At 43.8% G+C, this 19,512-nt stretch overlaps 1 long non-coding RNA gene across 1 annotated transcript in view; it reads left to right on the forward strand.

Moving 5' to 3' along the window:
- The window catches only part of LOC138258645 (uncharacterized), a 44,369-nt gene that overhangs the window by 14,347 nt on the left and 10,510 nt on the right, over positions 1-19,512 (forward strand). The window contains exons 2-3 of the long non-coding RNA XR_011198478.1: positions 6,560-6,692; positions 9,504-9,593. This is a non-coding gene — a long non-coding RNA (uncharacterized lncRNA). The remainder of the gene's footprint in view (positions 1-6,559; positions 6,693-9,503; positions 9,594-19,512) is intronic.

Consider the following 19,512-nt stretch of genomic DNA (forward strand, 5'->3'; position numbering starts at 1 on the left):
CATTGCAAATGCTTGTCCTTTTTGAATTGGAGTTTTTGTTGGGGAAGTTTCTCTTGTTTCTTATCAGAAACGTCAGATGAGCATTGTGCCTCCTTTATCGGTTTCACGTACTCAGTTAACTGTTCCGATCCCCACCTCTCTCACTGCATTTATCCGGTGAGTCCTGAAACAAGCGAGATCAGTGTGTGTCAATGTATTGATATCTATCAGGCATTTTTATATCATGTCTATTTCTAAGATTATAGCGGTTTTGAGGGGTCTCCGAATGCAGAGATTCTCCCCTTTCTTTTTCAGGTGTTTATTTTTGTTTATCCCAGCATTTTTTAGAACCCTCAGGTGCCTGCTTGGTAGAATCCTTATTGGATTCACCCTGTAATTCTGGTTTATTAGGTCTGGCTCCCAGACAATTTTGACCAATACTAGAGTAGGTTTTGATGATAATCTTTGGCAGTTTGCGTTCTTGATACTGTATAGGAACATCCCGCATTTGCATGCATACTGCTAGTGCAACTGCCTCCCCTTTAAGATTGCTTAATACTATACAGTGGCAAAATTGCCCATTAAATGCATCCCCAAATCCAGGGGCGGGGCAGCCCCGTATTCATCTTGAATTTTTTCAACACTTCTGGAAGATTGGCAAGTGTTGGTGTACCGTGTGCGGTAGTATAGAGCCTGGTAAATACCATGCTCCCAGTATTGCAGTTATCTACTGTGGGAACCATCCCAAATGGCAAGTACATAGTGAGAATTCTATGTTTATCTTGAGGTCCCGTATGGGGAAAACTGCTTCCAGCGCATTTATGTTTTGAGCTAACCAGAATGGAATTTCTTCCTGTTTGGCGGGTACTTTACCCATGATCGAATGTACAGTTGCAGGGTTAATGCCTGGTGTGACTGCATGTGGTTGCACTGGGGCCTCTCGTACTGGGTTAGTACTTAATGTTTGCATTACAAACTGTATTGTTTATTGCTGTACGCTCAACATATAAGCGGCGAAACTCAGCTACCGCTAAGGTGCCTGCATCAGGATGTGGTGTATATGTGGCCAATAAAGGCCAGGTAGGACCATCATTGCTCAGAGGGCCAAACCTAACGTATAGTATTGTGTAGGGTAAGGCACCATCAAGCCAGTTTTTACGGTCTTGATAAGATAGAGGTGTCTCTAAGTATGCCTATTCTCTGAATTGTGCAGGTATATTAGCAGGTGTGTAATGATGAAATGTGTTAGTGTTCCCGTCGATTGGTGGAAAGGTGACCCAGGAGTATAATGTTTCTGTTCTGTAGGCTGGATGAGCCTCAACTACGAATGTTACAGGACCCCCCCATGCTGTAAGGCCACTAGCTAACAAATGAGCCATAAGGGGAGGTCGCATGTTTACTGCAATTACGACTCATTGCGGGTTTGCCATGGTAGATATACCTGTTCAGAGATAAGGACACCAAATGGGGATTGATCCTTTTAAGCTTGATCACCCTACAGCATCAGCTAGATAGTACCTACCTAGCTGAGGAGGAAATCCTCAATACCATGGGCATCTCCATATATAGTATTGAGATGCCTTTAGCGCATAGTGAGCCACAGATACTCAGGAGGATCCGAAAATCAGTGCCTGATGAAATGTTGGCAGCGCTATGTCACATGGGCTTTCATTACCCTAATGAGGCTGCAGGATTTGGGTGGCAGCATCACCTGAATTGTGGGAAACTGAGTCCAATCCCACACCATGTGACAACTGTGGGCCTAATCCGTTTCTGGCCAACTGGCAGCGCCACATCTCTGCCCAAGAGCAGGGACGATTTGTGGCAGGTTTGTGGTAACCAGGAACATGACAAGCTGACTTCTCAGGTGAATCGTGGTGGATCCAATCTCATCCTTTTATCTCAGTTGCATTAGTCTCACACATGCAAAGACAACCAGAGGCAGGAGATGGTTAAACAGGATTTATTGAATCAGCTGTGTCTTAGATAAAATGGCATGAAATGCAATAATTAGTATGTTGAAACATAATAGAAACAAAATGGTGACAAGAAAAGTGAAACACAGGAAAAGTCCCACCATACTGTCACTGTGCACAATATATGAGATTCCTACCTAATCTATGTTAGAGCACAGCAGGATAAGACCTAATCCACCCATCAGGATTCCCCACTGGGAAGACATCATCCTCCATACCTGAATATGACAGTAGGAAGGAAGCCTGTTGTCTATAAAGATGCCATCCACATGTAGGCCAGGGAACCGGTAGTCTCAGAAAGCAGCTGTAGCAAAGTCAATAAGCATGCGGTTGTGGTCATCTGGCTGGAACCTCCCTCTAGCACGTATGGGAAAGGGAAGTGTTTTTATAATAAAACAGCTGATGTACTTGGAAAATGTCCTCACATAAGGATGTGTGTTTCTGTGAACATTAGAGACTCGGTGTACCACTTGTGCCAACAGTTCTATCTCACTGCAGCCTTGGGGAAAGCACAAAGTGAAAAGAATGTCTTGCTAAGTGTTAGAAATGGGGTCTTTGGTTGACAGTCAGGTTACCCCCTGTTCAAGCAAGGATCCTCACTCTAGTCAGGGTAAAAGAGAATCACCCTCAGCTAACCCCTGCTTACCTCCTTGGTAGCTTGGCAGAGCAGTAGGCTTAACTTCAGAGTGCTAGGTGTAAAGTATTTGTACCAACACACACAGTAACTTAATGAAAACACTACAAAATGACACAACACCAGTTTAGAAAAATAGGAAATATTTATCTAAACAAAACAAGGCCAAAACGACAAAGATCCGACATACACAAGTCAAGATATGAATTTTTAAAGATTAAACTCAAAAATAGCGCTTAGAAACACAAAATGCTTTGATGAGGTGTTAACACAGCATCGTGACGGAGTCGTTCCCAACAAGCCGACACCAGCGGCGCCGGACACGGAGTCGCATAAACCCCCAAATACAGTACCTTTGGTAAAGAGTGAAAACAAGTCGATGCGTGAAGTCGGGGATCGCGGCGTCTGTGTGAAACGTTGAATCAGCGCACAACGTGGTGCGGCGACTTCCACTGAGTCGCGGACTTCAGCGGGCTGCAACAGCGTCGGGCCTGCCAAGATCATTGCGTTTCCGCAAAGATCACAGAGTCGGGTGCAGCTGGCGTCACTGGATTCAGCAGCGGCGTCGGTCCGAAGTCGTCTGAAGTCGATTTCCTTGGATTTCCACCAGCTTTCCTTTCAAGGGCCCAGGGACTGGATAGGGCACCACTTGTCAGAGTAGGAGCCTCTACAGAGACTCCAGGGGCTGGCAGAGAGAAGTCTTTGCTGTCCCTGAGACTTCAAACAACAGGAGGCAAGCTCTAAATCAAGCCCTTGGAGATGTCTTCATAAGATGGAAGGCACACAAAGTCCAGTCTTTGCCCTCTTACTCTGGCAGAAGCAGCAACTGCAGGATCGCTCCACAAAGCACAGTCACAGGCAGGGCAGCACTTCTCCTCAGCTCTTCAGCTCTTCTCCAGGCAGAGGTTCCTCTTGTTCCCAGAAGTGTTCTAAAGTCTGTGGTTTTGGGTGCCCTTCTTATACCCAATTTCTCCTTTGAAGTAGGCCTACTTCAAAGTAAAGTCTCTTTTGAATGCAAAATCCCGCCTTGCCCAGGCCAGGCCCCAGACACTCACCAGGGGGTCGGAGACTGCATTGTGTGAGGACAGGCACAGCCCTTTCAGGTGTAAGTGACCACTTCTCCCCTCCCTCCTAGCACAGATGGCTCATCAGGAAATGCAGACTACACCCCAGCTCCTTTTGTGTCACTGTCTAGTGTGAGGTGCAACTAGCCCAACTGTCAAACTGAACCAGACAGGGAATCCACAAACAGGCAGAGTCACAGAAATGGTATTAGCAAGAACATGCTCACCTTCTAAAAGTGGCATTTTCAAACACACAATCTTAAAATCAATTTTGCTAAAAGATGTATTTTTAAATTGTGAGCTCAGAGACCCCAAACTCCACATGTCCATCCGCTCGCAAAGGGAATCTACACTTTAATCCGATTTAAAGGTAGCCCCCATGTTAACCTATGAGAGGGACAGGCCTTGCAACAGTGAAAAACGAATTTAGCAATATTTCACTGTCAGGACATATAAAGCACATTACTATATGTCCCACCTTAACCATACACTGCACCCTGCTCTTGGGCTACCTAGGGCCTACCTTAGGGGTGCCTTACATGTAAGAAAAGGGAAGGTTTAGACCTGGCAAGTGTGTACACTTGGCAAGTCGAATTTACAGTTAAAACTGCACACACAGACACTGCAGTGGCAGGTCTGAGACATGATTACAGAGCTACTTAGGTGGATGGCACAACCAGTGCTACAGGCCCACTAGTAGCATTTGATTTACAGGCCCTGGCACCTCTAGTGCACTTTACTAGGGACTTACTAGTAAATCAAATATGCCAATCACTGATAAACCAATCACATATAATTTACACAGAGAGCATATGCACTTTAGCACTGGTTAGCAGTGGTAAAGTGCTCAGAGTTCAAAAGCCGACAGCCACAGGTCCGAAAAAAATGGGAGGCAGGAAGCAAAAAAATTGGGGATGACCCTGCATAAGCAAAAAAGTCCAACACTAAGGAATGCAATGCTTTCCTAGACAAAAGAACAACCAGATAAAGAAAATAAAACACGACCATGAATGTGACTGATTTTAAAATAATACAATGAAGCAGAATAAAATGTTACTAGGCTAAAGGGCACAAGCAGCAGGTATAGTTTCTAAAATAATGTGCCCAGAGACATCACTAAAATGGCTAAACAACAGCCTCAGTTGACCTCCCCCAAAGTTTTTATGCTCTTCGTGAATGCTCAAGTTTGCACCATGCTCCCTGTTCCAAACACCAGCACGAAGTTCCAGCAAACCACCTCTTTGTGCCACAGCATCAACCATGTGGTGATAGCCAACAAGAAGTTCCCTTAACAACTGTCCACAACGGGATCGTCACGCTACAGCAGGGGCTGTCCACAAAGCCTGGGCGGCTCCTCGTAACTCTTTCAGCTGGACTAACCTGGTCCCTGTATGCATCCAGCACTCCATTGTGGTTGGCCAGAACTTGTGATTTTCAACTGGTCTTGCATCACTAGATAGCTGCAAGTGGTGCTTTGGGCTTTTTGGCACTATTTTCACTTAAATCTCTAAAAATTAATAACTAAGTTCTACGCATTGTTTTTTTTGTTATTTTAGTGTCAATTTATTAATTACATTTGACTCTATTTTTCTAAGTTGACGTGGAGTTTTTCTTGTGTGGTGTATCCACTTTATTACTGCTTGAAGTGATGCAAAAATACCTTACACATTCCCTCTAAATTAAGCCTGACTGCTCTATGCCAAGCTACCAGAGGGTTGAGCACAGGTTAATTTGGGTATGCGTGTGACTTCACCTTGACAACGATTGTGGTTTGTGCTTGAGTAGAGTTTCAACCTCCTCGACCAGTATCCCAATTTTTTACAGAATGCAACTTAAAATGTGTATCCAGGTTTCAGATCTATAGATCAAAATCAAAGTAAAGCAGGAGCACCATCTATTAAGTGAACACATGTGTGACGTCTTTGATTTTCATAATGCCAGAAGCAGAAAGTGCCAGGAATAGATTTCCATTGCCTCTGTTCCACTACCAGTTCCAACTAAGTAAGTGTTCTACTGGGTTGCTTATAGAGCTAACACATTCTTGGCTATCAAAGTGGCCAGGTGCGTTGGTAATCAGGTGTGAGCTAAGACATGTTCACCCTGTGTACTCTCTATCTTTGAAAGCTGGCTAACCTCCCTTCAAGCCTCACCATCCTGTGACACCTGAGAAGCACCTTCTGGGGGATTTGTTGTAGAAGGGACAAGATGGATGAGATCCAATGAGATGTCGTTGGGTTCCCTGGAGAATGGAGAAGAAATGACACACTGCTCCTGTTACGCACATGACACACTGCCCCTGTGACGCAGAAAATAAAGGCCTTATGCAGCAGTAGGCACAGCCAAAATCCTGTCTCCTTTAGGGAATGGGGTGAGAGAAGGTGGGAGGCCAAGACACTTTTCTTTCTATTACACACTACTGTGGAAGTCTTTTCTCACTCCTTTTACATATTCGGGATCCACAATTAGCTTCACATTACTCGACTCCACAGACAACAAAAGGGTTACGGCATACACATAAACAAGCAGTTATGTGTTTACCTTGAGCATCTACCCTTATAAAGGCTACTTCCAGGGAACCCAGTTTTGAGCACATCCTGAGCTTGGTAAGGAGAATGAATAAGGCCCCCCCCTCCCGGTTTAGTTTGTTTAGAAATATAATTTTAGTACACCCTCTCCTGTTTAAAAGATGGGAGCTTTTACAAGATCTTCAACAACTCTGGCTTGGATCTTACGTGCCACTTGAAAACGCGTTACCCTGCTCCCCCGTGCCATGCTTGCAGCTCAAGCAAACTCATATTTGTAAACTGTAATTGAAAGATTAAATGCAGAATGTTATTTCACCTTGCTGCTATTTTATTGCCATTCTCCATTCCAAGCATATCAATTTCATAATGTTCCTTTTATAGAACCATAATACTTGCCTTAGCTGAAAGATATACTTTAACTGAAGAGATGGGGAAGGTGTTAAAAGCGGAAATACAGAAGATAGAAGTCCAGGGCGCTCGGCATTTACTGGCAACATGTCTTCCAGTAATCAAGGTATTGAGAAGTGAAAGTATGTAATCCTCGATTGTCTTTGGAAATGATATAGTTTTTATTCAGTGAAACTCCCTTTCGGCAAAACAGACTGAATGTCTCCTATTATGTCTTCACTGATACCCCAATTTCATGGCATTCTATAAGAATATTAGCAAGTGGTAGAGCAGTGATGCCGTGGGCTCTCTGCAAACAAGGTATAAAGGTGCCCCGCCCCCAACTACTAGCTACCATGTAAAATACAGCCACCATTTCAGTGCATTGAGCCCCTAAGACTCCTGGGCCTCGATGCTGCTGCACCTGCTGCAATATTGATAGCTCCGCCCCTGACAATAGGTCAGGTTCTCATACATAAATAAAATCGAGTTCCATAACCATGCATAACTGGAAAGTTACAATTGGGGCATTTCAGGTGGCTCAGGCTTGAATGTTGCAGAAACTTGCATTCTAGTTCGTGCAGTTTTTTCTTTTACTGCAATAGAATTATTACGGCCACAGCTGGTTAATGAGGCTGGCCAAAAACCCAGGACGGATTGAAGTTTGTCACACACCTCTTCCACCGCAAAAGGTGTGCGGGTTATGCCATATGAAAGAGATTCATAAAGCGCTTGAACACTAATAGCAGGATGTTGCCGGGTAAAAGTAGGAAATTGATTACCTGGCTTAAAAAAACACCGTTTTTCGAAGACTGCTTTAAGGAGTCGTGGTTGATTATATTCCAGATATTTTCTTGGAAAGCATTTGTAAGTTTTGCTGAGCGTATCCTGAAACTACGGCGTGGGTGAGTGTTGTGTGCAATTAAGGTCTATATGTGTCCTCATGGCGTTACTTTTGCACATGGATACTTGTACAAGACAGGTCACTTTATTTATAACACCCACCCACAAATAGCTTATACCTCAATGAAAGAATATCAAATGCATTCAAGACAAAGCTAGAATATCCCTCAATGTCGTCCTCAATGTCAGGCAGGAGTAAGTTATCTTAGTCCATATTTCATTTTTGCATTCTGTTGAGCCATTGCTGGGATGGAAAAACTTGAAACATATTTGACCACATCCCCTGCTCATATCCTGCAAATCGACATGTCCTCCCTATTGTGCATCGCCATGTGCCCCAATGTACATCAACCAGTAGCCCGTGTTGCACATCACACCAGGCCCCAAAATGCACACAGGCCTATATCCCTATTCTGTACATCACACGGAGCTCAACTGATGGACAACACCCGACACACTACACGCAAGCCAAACTTATTTGATTTGTCAGAGTTTGTCTCATGCTGCCGAGGCCTAAATCCACAGTACTGTACATTGATATTTCTTTAAGCTGTACCCACTGATATATTACAAGTGATGGGTTCTTGGCAAAATCTGGCGATCGTCCCCTAAAATGTGAGTCATGCCTGCTGAGTAATAGATGTGCAAATGAATGAATGGGTGGCTTCCCCATGGGTACGCTGAAGGGACCTGCAAGTACTTAGTGACCAATTAACCTAAGTCCTTCTGCTTTGTACATATATACTCTGAGCAGCCAATAGTGCTGTCCGTTGCAGAATGTGCGCTAAACAAAATCCAATAACACAACATAAAGGCCCAGATTTACAAAATTTCTAGGCAGCGCAGCGCCACAGCCAAAAAAGGCTATATCTGCAAAGATATGGCACTCTTCTCCCCTCTCCCTAGCGCTGGCGCTGATTTCAGCTGCCATGCGCCACGCACACCATTTGTGCCATAGTGCAAGGGTGTGTGTGTGAGGCTAGCATAGGTTTTGTACAGGAAGGGTACGCTTCCAGGAAAAGAAAGGAGAAATTAAAACATTCCTGCTTTAGATGCCTGCTTTCAAATTGTGTTTTTGGTGCAAAACCCTGTCTACTATTGTTTATAGATACAGTTTTGCGTCAAAAGGCATGGGTGATTGCATGAGAATACCCGTTTGCCACCCATGTAACGCCCCCCTCGGCACTATGTAAGGTAAAGCAGTGCGTCGCGCTGCTTTGCATTACTTTTAGGGTACTTTCCAGAGCAAAACAAGTTTTGCGCTGGAACGCAAATTATAAAAAAAATATTTATTGCTGGCTAGTGTCACTTCTGTGACACTAACTCATTGCAAAATGTTTGTAAATCCTCTAAAATAAGTTAACTTTACCAATGCCACCTTAATTTATCTCCCTACCATCTTGGTACTGTTTCTATCTGGAAATAGCATTTTAATTATGTCAGCTCATGCTAAAAAGTCCCCTTTTGCTTTCTCGTTCATCAAGAATTACATGGCCTGTTTCACATTAAAAGCTTTTCCAGTTACACATCTAGGAAGTAAGGTAAATCTAAGAGGGGAAACAACTATTTCTGGCTTGAAACGAAGAAAATCTACTCTCATCAAGATGGCCCTTACTGCTCTTCCACAGACCCCTACCTTTGGAACTCTTTACAAGAAGACCTCAGGCACTAAGAGGAACTTCTCCAGCTCAGGGGAAAAAAATCTAAAAGCCCTATACAGGCAATACATGAACCTGCATCTTCTCACCTCCGACTGCCCTCTGTGCTCCCATCCCACTAGACCATCTCTCCTCCTTGATTTCAGACTCCATCACTTCCCTTGCTTGATGTTGATGTTGGCTGGACTAATGTGGTTCTTATAGCTATTTATGCCAGTTGTAACCTTATTATTACATTTGTGAAGTGCATGATGTATGATTTGGATATAGTGGTGCTATAAATGTAAAATAAACGTACAGCATGATATATCATAACAATGCACTGTAAATGGTAATCCTTTTTTCTAATCCTTTTTCTTGGTTTGAAAATACTGAAGAATCATTTTTCAGAAAACTGCACGGACTTTCATTGGCTTAGAACATACCTGGAAGAGAATCTAAATGTTCTGGACATGACACACTGTGAGGTAACGTGAAGCATTACAATAAACTGCTTGTTTTTACTAGAGATGCAAAAAATAAATAGCAGCAAAAACATGTTTAACTAATTAAAATTAAAATAAGATAAAGTATTTACACACCATTTCTATCATTGCAATGATACCTTCTTTAGAGGCGTGGAATTTGTTTGTCGTTTTACTATATTTGAACATGCGCCTCTTAGTCTCAGGGTGCAAGACCTAAAAAACAGAAGTGCGCGTACTAACCAAGTTATGCAGTATGCAAGTGACATCATGATGTGTGACCAAACGGCATGTGGCATCACAGGAAGTGACATTACATGAAGGCATAGTATTGGCGGTCAAACTACTAGGAGCACAGGTGCCGCCAGTCATCTCTAAGAAGATGGGTTTCTTGAAGAAAGCAAACGTTGCACTTGGCATCCCTAAGGAAAGTTAGAAGTGCAAGGCGTTTCACTGGGGCATTGAGACCATTAACGTTCAAGCTAAGTATACTAATCATAGACAGGTGAGTTTTAGGGAGCTATGGAGATCAAAAGGGGGGCCAGTCATCCAGCATATATCTCCCGGAAGCTCATCTGTAGTGTAGTGCTTGAGGGATATATGTAAAGGTGTGGGATGTCTCATCTGGTGGTGGGAAGAACAGTAAACAATACAACAGTGAGTTCCCCGTCATGTAACATGGTAAACCAAAGCCTGAGGGTCCATGTCATTGGCAACAAACCGTTGCAGCCTCCAATTTGTTGTAGCAGGGGAGGTCCGCTGCCAAAAAGTTACAACAATAGAGAAGGCGGAACCGGTCCCTGAGCCATTGCAGGCATCAAAGAGTAGGAGCCGTAGGCCTCAAAAAGAAGGGGGGGCCATCTCCTGCCGCATTGGCACGTGGAAAGGCAGTGGTCGCTGTCAGGGTCTAATATGCTGTTGCGGTTTTGTAGTTGATGTAACAATGCCATCTTTTCTTTCGGCTTTATACAGGCCAGCTTCTTTGTTGGGTGCGTAGATCGGTGCATCCCTGTGGGAGGGGGCGTGGGACATTATGATGGCCACTTAGTGGACGGTTCCCCCTGGAGAGTTACCATATCCAGAAGGGAATGGGCCTAATCTAGGGTCCAGATGTTTCTAGTCTCATTGTCCCAGACAATTCGGAGGCTGAAGAGGTCTCCCCACTTGTATTTGTTCCTTTTATCTCAGGGAAAGTCGGTCAAAGGCCACAGGGATCTATGACGCTGTAATGTTATTGGGGAAAGATCCTGATAGAGCCAGACCTTAGTGCCTTAAAAGTCAATGGCATTCCTGTCCTGTGCTGCAGACATAATAGCTTCCTTCTGTCTATAATAGTGAAGACAGGTGAGGATATCTTGTGGTTTTCTTGGGGAACGAGCGGGGTGGCCTGCTCTGTGGGTACAGTCAAGAATATTCATCTGGTCTGCAGGTTCCGGGGCCACATGACAAAACAGGCAAGTGACATAATCCTCTAACTTTACAGATTCAGCTTGCATTAGGACTCCTCTGATGTGGATGTTGGAGCACTTGGATCTGTTTTCAAGATCTTCTGTTTGGTAGTGGAGCCACAAGTTCTTAACCCACAGCTAAGTAAGTTCCTGGCGTGTCTATCCAGTTCTTTCTAGTGGGAGTCAGTGGTTTGCTCCAATTAGTCAACTCATTGACCCAGCTTGCTTCTCTTATATACTTTTTTTTTAACTTTTATTTTGAAATTTCCTGTTACAGTAAATACAACAGAGTACAACATGAAGAAATAGCCCATCTCCAACTACAGTGAGCAGTCAAGCAAACACATATTATACATGCTACAAGTTGACAAACCTTCAGAAGAGTAATACTAAAAGTAAAGGAGACAAGACGAGAAGAAAGAAAAGAAGGGGGGAGGGTAGTATAGAGCATTTTCCAGTGGGTATGTCTAAAACGACAGCGATAGGGAGGTCTATCAGATAGAGTTGCAAAGCTCAGTATTCATGAGGACACAAGGGGCAAATTCTGTTTGTATCACAGCCATTTCAGTCGAGAGCGCAGCGTTTACTCCGTCTCACTCAGTATCAGCTGTGTCAAGTTGGGCAGGCAGGTAGCGCTCAATGGGAAGCCAGATATCTTTGGGACGAGGTTTGAGGGGCATAAGATCCCAGTAGGCCACAAGCTGCTCCTGACAATACGCAGTGTCAGGAAGCCAATCTACTGCAAGCGGCACTGCACTTGTGCCCCATCACATCACCACTCTACGCTTAGCAAAAGAATCGCAATTAGCTGGCGAGATTCAGTAGGAACATCTTTAACGTATCCCAACAGTACCACCACAAGGGCGCGCTCAAGTCGGTGTCCCATAATGTCTTGAATTCTGACTAATATTTTGGTCCAGTAATCAAAAATTTTGAGGCAATTCTGTACAAAATGTAGAAAATCTCCAGTGTGATAGGAGCACCGTAGGGAATGCGCATCAGCAACCAGGCCCATGTGGAGTAAGCGCATGAGGGTGTAGTATAGCCAGTGTATGTATTTGAAATGGATAAGGCAGAACCTTCGGGGGGGGAGGGCATGCATGCCTGCGTGCAGCAGTATAGCCATTGTTCATCTGTGAGAGGTGGCGTTATAGCGGAGTCCCACTGCATCTTTCTCTGCGGAGGGCATATTGGTGCTGTGGTCTGCATTTCTGTGTAAAGCCGCATTGTCAACCACCGAGGGGATGGATTAGTCAGCATTGTCTGCAGTTTCTGGAACGTAGGTGGGGCATCAGGTTATGTGCCCTATAGCTCAAGATGTGCTGCTCGAAGTTGATAGTATGTGAACATATCGAAGAAATTGGTACCATGTTCCGAAAGGGCCTGCTGTAATGCAATAATGGTGCCATTAGGGTAAATGTCACCCATAGATGTCAGGTTCAGTTTGCACAATCGAATGCGCGTACCTGAACGAGCAGTAATGGGAAAGGCAGGATGGTCAATAAGTGGCACAGCAGGAGCAAAAAGATGCTCAAGGCGTGCTCTGCGTCGGAGTTCGTTCCACGCCCAAACCGTACCTATCACTGGATCAACTTTCACATGCCTTCACTGGGGAGTCAAGAACATCACCATCTGTAAGGGGTAGTGCGCAGCCAGGTCAGTTGCAGGAGCCATGGGGGTAAGAAACAGTATAGGAAATAGCCAGTAATGTACAAAATGAGCCTGGGCACAAAAGTAATATAGAACCATGTCGGGAGAAGCTAGTCCTCCCTGCTCAAACGGTAGGGTCAAAACTTGACATGCAATGCCCAGCTGTCTGCCAGCCCAAGCCAGAGAGATAAGATGTGATCTAAGCGGGCGCTAAAAGTGCAGCGGCAGCAGGAATGATAGGTTAAGGAAGAGATATAGAAATTTGGGAAGGACCACCATCTTAACAATAGCTAAGCAACCCGTCAACAATAGAGGTAGACGCCTCCATCTCTCAAGTCTGCCCTCTAGCCATGTGAGTAGTTGGCCGTAGTTACTCTTCCACAACTCGTCCGCGTCTCTACTGAGCCACACTCCAAGATACTTGGTAGGACTGTCTGCCCATGTGAGCGAGAAGTCTGAGGTGAATGGGAGCGCCGTTTCAGTCAGTGGGAAAATAACCAACTTTGTCCAATTGATCTCTATGACTGAGAGCCCACCAAAGCCAATAACTTCTCTAATAAGAGGCTCTACTGTAGATGCACTTGTGGGTCTCTAACGTATAGCGTAACATCATCTGCATTGAGTGAGACGAGGACCCTGTTTGGGGTGAAGGCAAGACTGCAATGAGCATGATGCTGGCAAAATGGAGCAGCAAGCGGCTCCATAGCTATCGTGAAGAGAATAGGTGACAAAGGGCAGCCCTGTCGGGTACTCCTGGACACCTCAAAAGGTGCAATGACATTGGCGTTCAGATGCAATGGAGCTACCGTGAGTGTATAGAGTAACTGGATTAACTTCATGAAAGTTAATTTGTCTGATATTTTTGACGTCCTCTGCAGTTTCTTGCTTGAGCGCTGCAATATCGCCTTTGAGGGTCCCAAAGAGGTTCTCCTGGAACACCTTTCTAAACTTTGCTTCTTCACTTTCAGAGCTTGTTGCAGCCATTTTTTAGAGGTGTGGACGAGAGCGTCTCCTAGCCCTGGTACAATTTCTTTGACAGGGATTTGGCGAACATATCTTAAAGCGTGGCAACTGTTTTGGCATTGCGTTGCGAGGACATGTCTGTGTCGTGAGGCAGCCTTGGTCGAAGCAGAGAAGGGGCACTGTAGATCTGCAGGATGTCTGCTAGTTTAGCCTGAATGATCAAGTCCTCCAGTAGTCCGCATTCCCCACAGAACAACAGGGCCCAGTGTTGATGGTGGAGGGCCAGAGATGGGCACTCAATGGCTATGGGGTCCCCTCTTCTAGGGCTGCCCACACAGGGTCATCCGTTGCAGGAGCTGCCCACATGGGGTCATTGGGCCACGCTATGCAGTAATGGATGTAGGGTCTAGGCAGGAGTGCGATCCTCCATCAGCGAGTGGCGTTCAGCCCCCAGGGACAGCTCCCATCCAGTGCTGTTGTGAGGCGACAAGCAGTGCAGAGCCCCCTCTGTCTCGGTGGTGGCAATGAGGTCCTCCTCATTTGCCCAAACAAGGTGCCACTCTCCACAGGGCCAGGAAGGCTGATGCAGGCAGGGCCCATCACGAGGCTCTGGCTCAGGGCTCCGCCATGGTCGCCATCTTAGTCGCGCAGCCACCTGATCACTGCGGCTCCTGTCAGTCTCTAGGGTGGATTCTCCAGGCAGAATAGGGTCAAGCCTTGCCCTGATGGTTAGGGTCAACTCCAGGCACAGTTACATTCAATGTGGTGCCTGAGGGAGCCGGGCATCCACCCCAATGTGGCACCCGTGCAGCGGAGCTCTAAGAGGACAGTCTCACATGGGCTCCATCTTGGACACCTATGATGGTATTCAAATTGTTATTTATGTAAGTTCTGGGACAGACCAACACATCTGGTATTCTCAGAGTGCAAGCATATCTCTTTTATACAGTGACTGAACAAAGTCAAAAGCATGTCCCTCTTAAGTACTTGTGAAGTGATTGCAAGATGTATGCATTGGTTGCCCCTCCATTACATTTGCATCTAGGTGTGGTTCTCAAGATAGCTCTTAGCCAGGATACTTGAAATAAAGGACACTTGAGGACCCGTTAAATTCAGCCTTTGTTTTGGGCCCAGCTGGACTTTAAAATGAGAAAGCTCCCTCACTGCCTCTACGTTGTTGCTGTGAACGAACGCAGGCAATGTGCAGGAACTGCTGAATGTGTCCTGGTGTCTGAAAATTACACCAATACTAGCTCAGCATGTTTTACTTGGGCCCAAGTTCTTGGCATGATAGATGTCCTCCACCCTGTGAAATGAGTGGGTAAGTGCCATCACCTGCGTATACCCTCGACTTGTTCCCTGCTTAGTAAAGTAATAGTACTCGGTTCCCATGAGTTTTGGTGTCTAAAGCTGGAAGGCAGCAAAATGCTTCTTTTTTTCCACAAAGGTGGAACCGTGCATTCAGGTATACAGTAAAAGAAATGCACCACAATCTCACAGAAAAGAACCATATGAATTTCAACACCCATTTAAAAATAATCTCTAAACGATAAAAGGTCTGACCTTGGTGGAACTGTTTCTTTCACAATAATATTTCCTGTGGATAGGAGGTTCCCCTGCATTTTTCCCTTTTTGAATCTTATGAGACCAATCTAAGCCCATGATCTAGAGACACCATTAATTTTCCATAAGATAGGACAGATCCTCATTTGCTCTCCACACCCTGTTCTGCAATACCCTCTTGCCCTGGTTCTGGCACAGTATTCAGCTTCTGATGGCATTTTTTAAATATGAGGTACAGTAGCTGCACCCAGGAGCAATATCTACTGACCCACCCTTGTATAATAAGTCCAGTAACATGAGGCATTGTTTGAAAACCTTAAGTCTTATGTTCATGACTTCGGCAGTTACCATAACCCAACATCAGAATGGTCCCAATCATATTTTCCTACCCTTAGATGAAGGGGAACATAGTTTTAGTTTATAATGGTAGACACAGAATGAAGGATGGTTGCTGCCCAGAGAGAAACAAGAAAGAGTACCCTCTCCTTTTTTCTCTGTACTTCCTTTGCCTCCAGGTCCTTCTTTAGGAGAATACTCAAAGTTTCTCACAAGAGTAGGCTCCAGGATATTGTATCTGACTGGTGTTTCATGGGCACCAGCCTCCACAGACACAGTGCATTTTGAAAGGAGGGCATGGCCTCACCTTCCAATAAGCTATTTTGCGCAGGTGAACTCAGCACCCATTTTGATTGTCAGCAGTGCCAACCTTTGGCGATTTACTGGCACAGAGTGGAAGCCAAATGGTGCCCTGCTTTCAAGGACTCTAAAAATAAGCTACTTGCAAGTAGGGTAGATTTGTATCAGCACAGACATTTGTAGATCTTGCTCTTGTTCTTCTTAAACATGGGGCAGAGTGTTGCCCGTGTCTTCGGGATAATGCTGCTGCCCAGTTGATGTTATTCTGCCAGGGTGTGGATACTGAAATTGCCTGCATGGATGCCTTCTCTATCCCAGACAAGCAACCAGATACCCTTCGTTCAAGCTCAGATAAGCTGCCTCACACTCAACCTGGTGACTACCTTCTCTCTTGGAGTCATTGTTTCCTTTGTTGCCATTCACATTTGTGAGAGCCCACCAGGTACCCACCCATCTCCAGCCAGCATGGCGTGAGCTTTAACCCTTAACCATTTTAAATTGCTTGGGTGATTGAAGTATTATCTCAGAGTCACGCTTGGAAGTATCTCCTAACCCTGTCCAGCAGTGCACTGGTCTGGGACTCACTGGACCTACATACCAGCTGCATCCTGATAGCATAAAAAAGGCCTGCAGTTCTGCTGTGGACCTTCGGGGCTCACACACCAATTGTCCCTGTAGGAAAGACAAGCACACACTGTCCTTCATTACCTGTCTCTTATGGTTGAGCTGCCATTGCCTTATAGTCACCAGTGCTTGATTTCAGGAGATGTTTACCTTTCAAGGGAAAGCAGCCCCTTACTTTAAATTGGGAGAAGTATATTTTCCAGTTTTTATTAAGTTTGAATCTAGAACACTTAGACACATGAGTCTGGTGTTTTAGGATCATGGCTTCTTCCTTTACCAGTAGAACGATTTTTACTGGTAAAGGAATTTTGTATATTTTCTGTTGTGCATAAATAATTAGACAGAATTTAAAATCTGACAATCATTTTGCAGGACTGTGATCATCTATATTAACTTTTGGTTGTTACCATTACAGTGTTTTGTGATGGAAGTATGCTACAAAATTTAGCGATAAAATATCACACCCAGAATCAAGGCCTACAAATGTTTCACATTTGTTCTAATGAAAAAACAAGAGCTAGGTCTCTGTGTGGTTGAGAGGCTTAAGTTACATGTGATGTGGTTCGGCTGTCAAAAGATAAAATAGGTACATCTAAGGAGATACTTCATGATAAATGTGTAAATAGGTGTTCTGCCGCAGGTTGTTATATTAATCATAAGCTACTGTGATAATAGACACTTTCTACCTCCAAGGTAAGATGTATTCTTACCTACATGCAAGGGAACAAATAGCTCTTAGGATAGGGGTCCCCATCACCCTGATGAAAGCCCATAACTCTTCATAGCCTAACTTATGGACTGAGACATGGAAACACCTTTAAGGATGACAGAAACATAGGACTCAAGGTCATGCATTGTCTTTGTTTTTGAAATCCTACTCTGTGTACCCTAAAATAAAGGAATTTCCTTGGGTTTATGAAGAGGCAGTTTTACATAATAATATGAATTCCTTGATTGTGCAGCCACCCTTACCCTGAACAACTTCTCACTGAGGTCGAATCCACCCTGATAGTATTATGTTATTAAGATGGGTTGAAGTTGCCTATGATAAAGCAAGCCACAAAATTGTGGGTGAGACTTCCTCAACAATATAATGAGTATTGCTTCTCTTAGTCCCAGGATATTGCAGTATTCCCAGTGATCGGGAAGAATATCTCATTTTTGTGTGGTTCATCATTATGTGATAGACTAACTTTGAAATGGTTGAAAAAGTGATTTTTGTGAGGCTAAATTGTTGATGATAATGTGGCATACTGGTTGAATGGATGTTTCCTCTTATCTTATATATTATGCCAGTGTAATTGGCTGCAAACTCCCAACAATTGTCAACATCTGTGGGAAGCTAGAATTCGGATGAAGGCTCTTTAATGAGTTTGAAGAATTACATATCCTTATTCAGAGCTGCATCTATACTTTTGAGGTGATGTTCTTTTACTGTTACACTTGTTCTTGGTATCCCTTTGCATTTATGCACTGCTTAATTTATTGTGTGGAGAACTTAACTTAAAGAAAATTATTTCCAAAGCATACCCCTTTCTCTTAAACTGTAAAAATGATTTTACGAAGCACTTAGATTTGGAATGATTTCCAAAGCACACCCCTTTCTCTTAAACTGTAGAAATGTTTTTATGAAGAACTTAGATTTGGAATTATTACCTCTTTAGACATGTGAATGAGGTTGACTGTAACAGAAGTGATATAGTTTGTTAATGAGTTGTGACATGGGGCATGTAGTAGTGAAGATATGAAGTAGCCAGTAGTAGATTAAAGCTAGAATGCAAGGAGATGTCTTTCAAATACACAAGGTCTCTACATGTTGAATTTAAGGCTTTAGAGAGCTGGGAGGGTCCTTTGCACTAGCTGAAGTTAGCCTAGGTGAACGAAGGGCATAGTCACTCTAAGACAATGTTCATGCAGTTATCTTACAAAAATGAGCCCAGTCCAATGAGTGATCATATGTGTGGTAGAGCAATACTGTTTGAACTTCTTACTTGTTGTATTAATTTAGAATATAAGTGATGCATTTGTTTTTAGCCTTTAGTATTAATGGTAATATGTATTTAGCAAATGGTGGATAATTTCTTGGCCAGCTTTGGAACTCATTTACGAAGGCTTTCTATGAACCAGACAGATAAATGATGAATGACTACTGGTAAGACTGAGTTGTTATTGAGCACAATAGATATAGGCTTTCACTGAGCCTGGTTTATGCATGTAGTTAAAGAACAATTGCAGTTTTCCAATCAGATGAGGAGAAGTGCAACTTTAATTTTGGTCCATACTAAGTTGGTTGCCTCAAAGCATAGGAACATTTTGATTAGCCAGTCAGTCCACTTGTAGTTAACCAAAAATCCAAGATCGCAAGAAAGTCTATCTTGGTTTGGCACAATCTGTTGTTGATGTTGAAATAATCTGCATGTAGAAAGGCTCCATACAGATCTTTTCTGAAACCCTGAGCAGCATTTCTTTGTGGAATATTTAGGATGTCTGTCAGAGTTCATGGCAGGGGCAAATGTATGTACGTATACCATAAGGGTGTTTCAAATATTTGAATGTAAGGGACATAAGGATTTTACTTGGTAGCAGTAAAGTTGTTAGTTGCCCTAATGAGATTTGCACAATATGTAGTTATTGGTTGCTTACAATCAATGGTGTGGCTCATATTCAGTTAAACACAGGAAAATTAGCCAAATGAAAAGTCAGAAGGTTGGTAGCTACATGATGTATGTAAAAACTGCTCATGGCTAGTCTAGAAAAGATGTAAGAAGTTATTAAGAATTAGGTGAATCAGACAGGACAGACATTGACCAATGACTGCTCAGATCGTACACCTTGTATATTATATCTGACCAAACAGAAGCAAGTAAGGGAGTTTGATGATTCTAGTCAACAGGTAAGTTTCCAACCTTTTTAAGAATACAATATGATTGATTTGTGAATAGATAATGGAAGAAGGGTGTTCCAAAATGAAGAAGTAAGAACAGAAAAAACACTCTCCTTCATGCATTTCCTAGATGCAGGCAGATAAAGATTTGCTG

Source organism: Pleurodeles waltl, chromosome 9 (assembly GCF_031143425.1).
Source record: "Pleurodeles waltl isolate 20211129_DDA chromosome 9, aPleWal1.hap1.20221129, whole genome shotgun sequence".
Lineage (NCBI taxonomy): Eukaryota > Metazoa > Chordata > Amphibia > Caudata > Salamandridae > Pleurodeles > Pleurodeles waltl.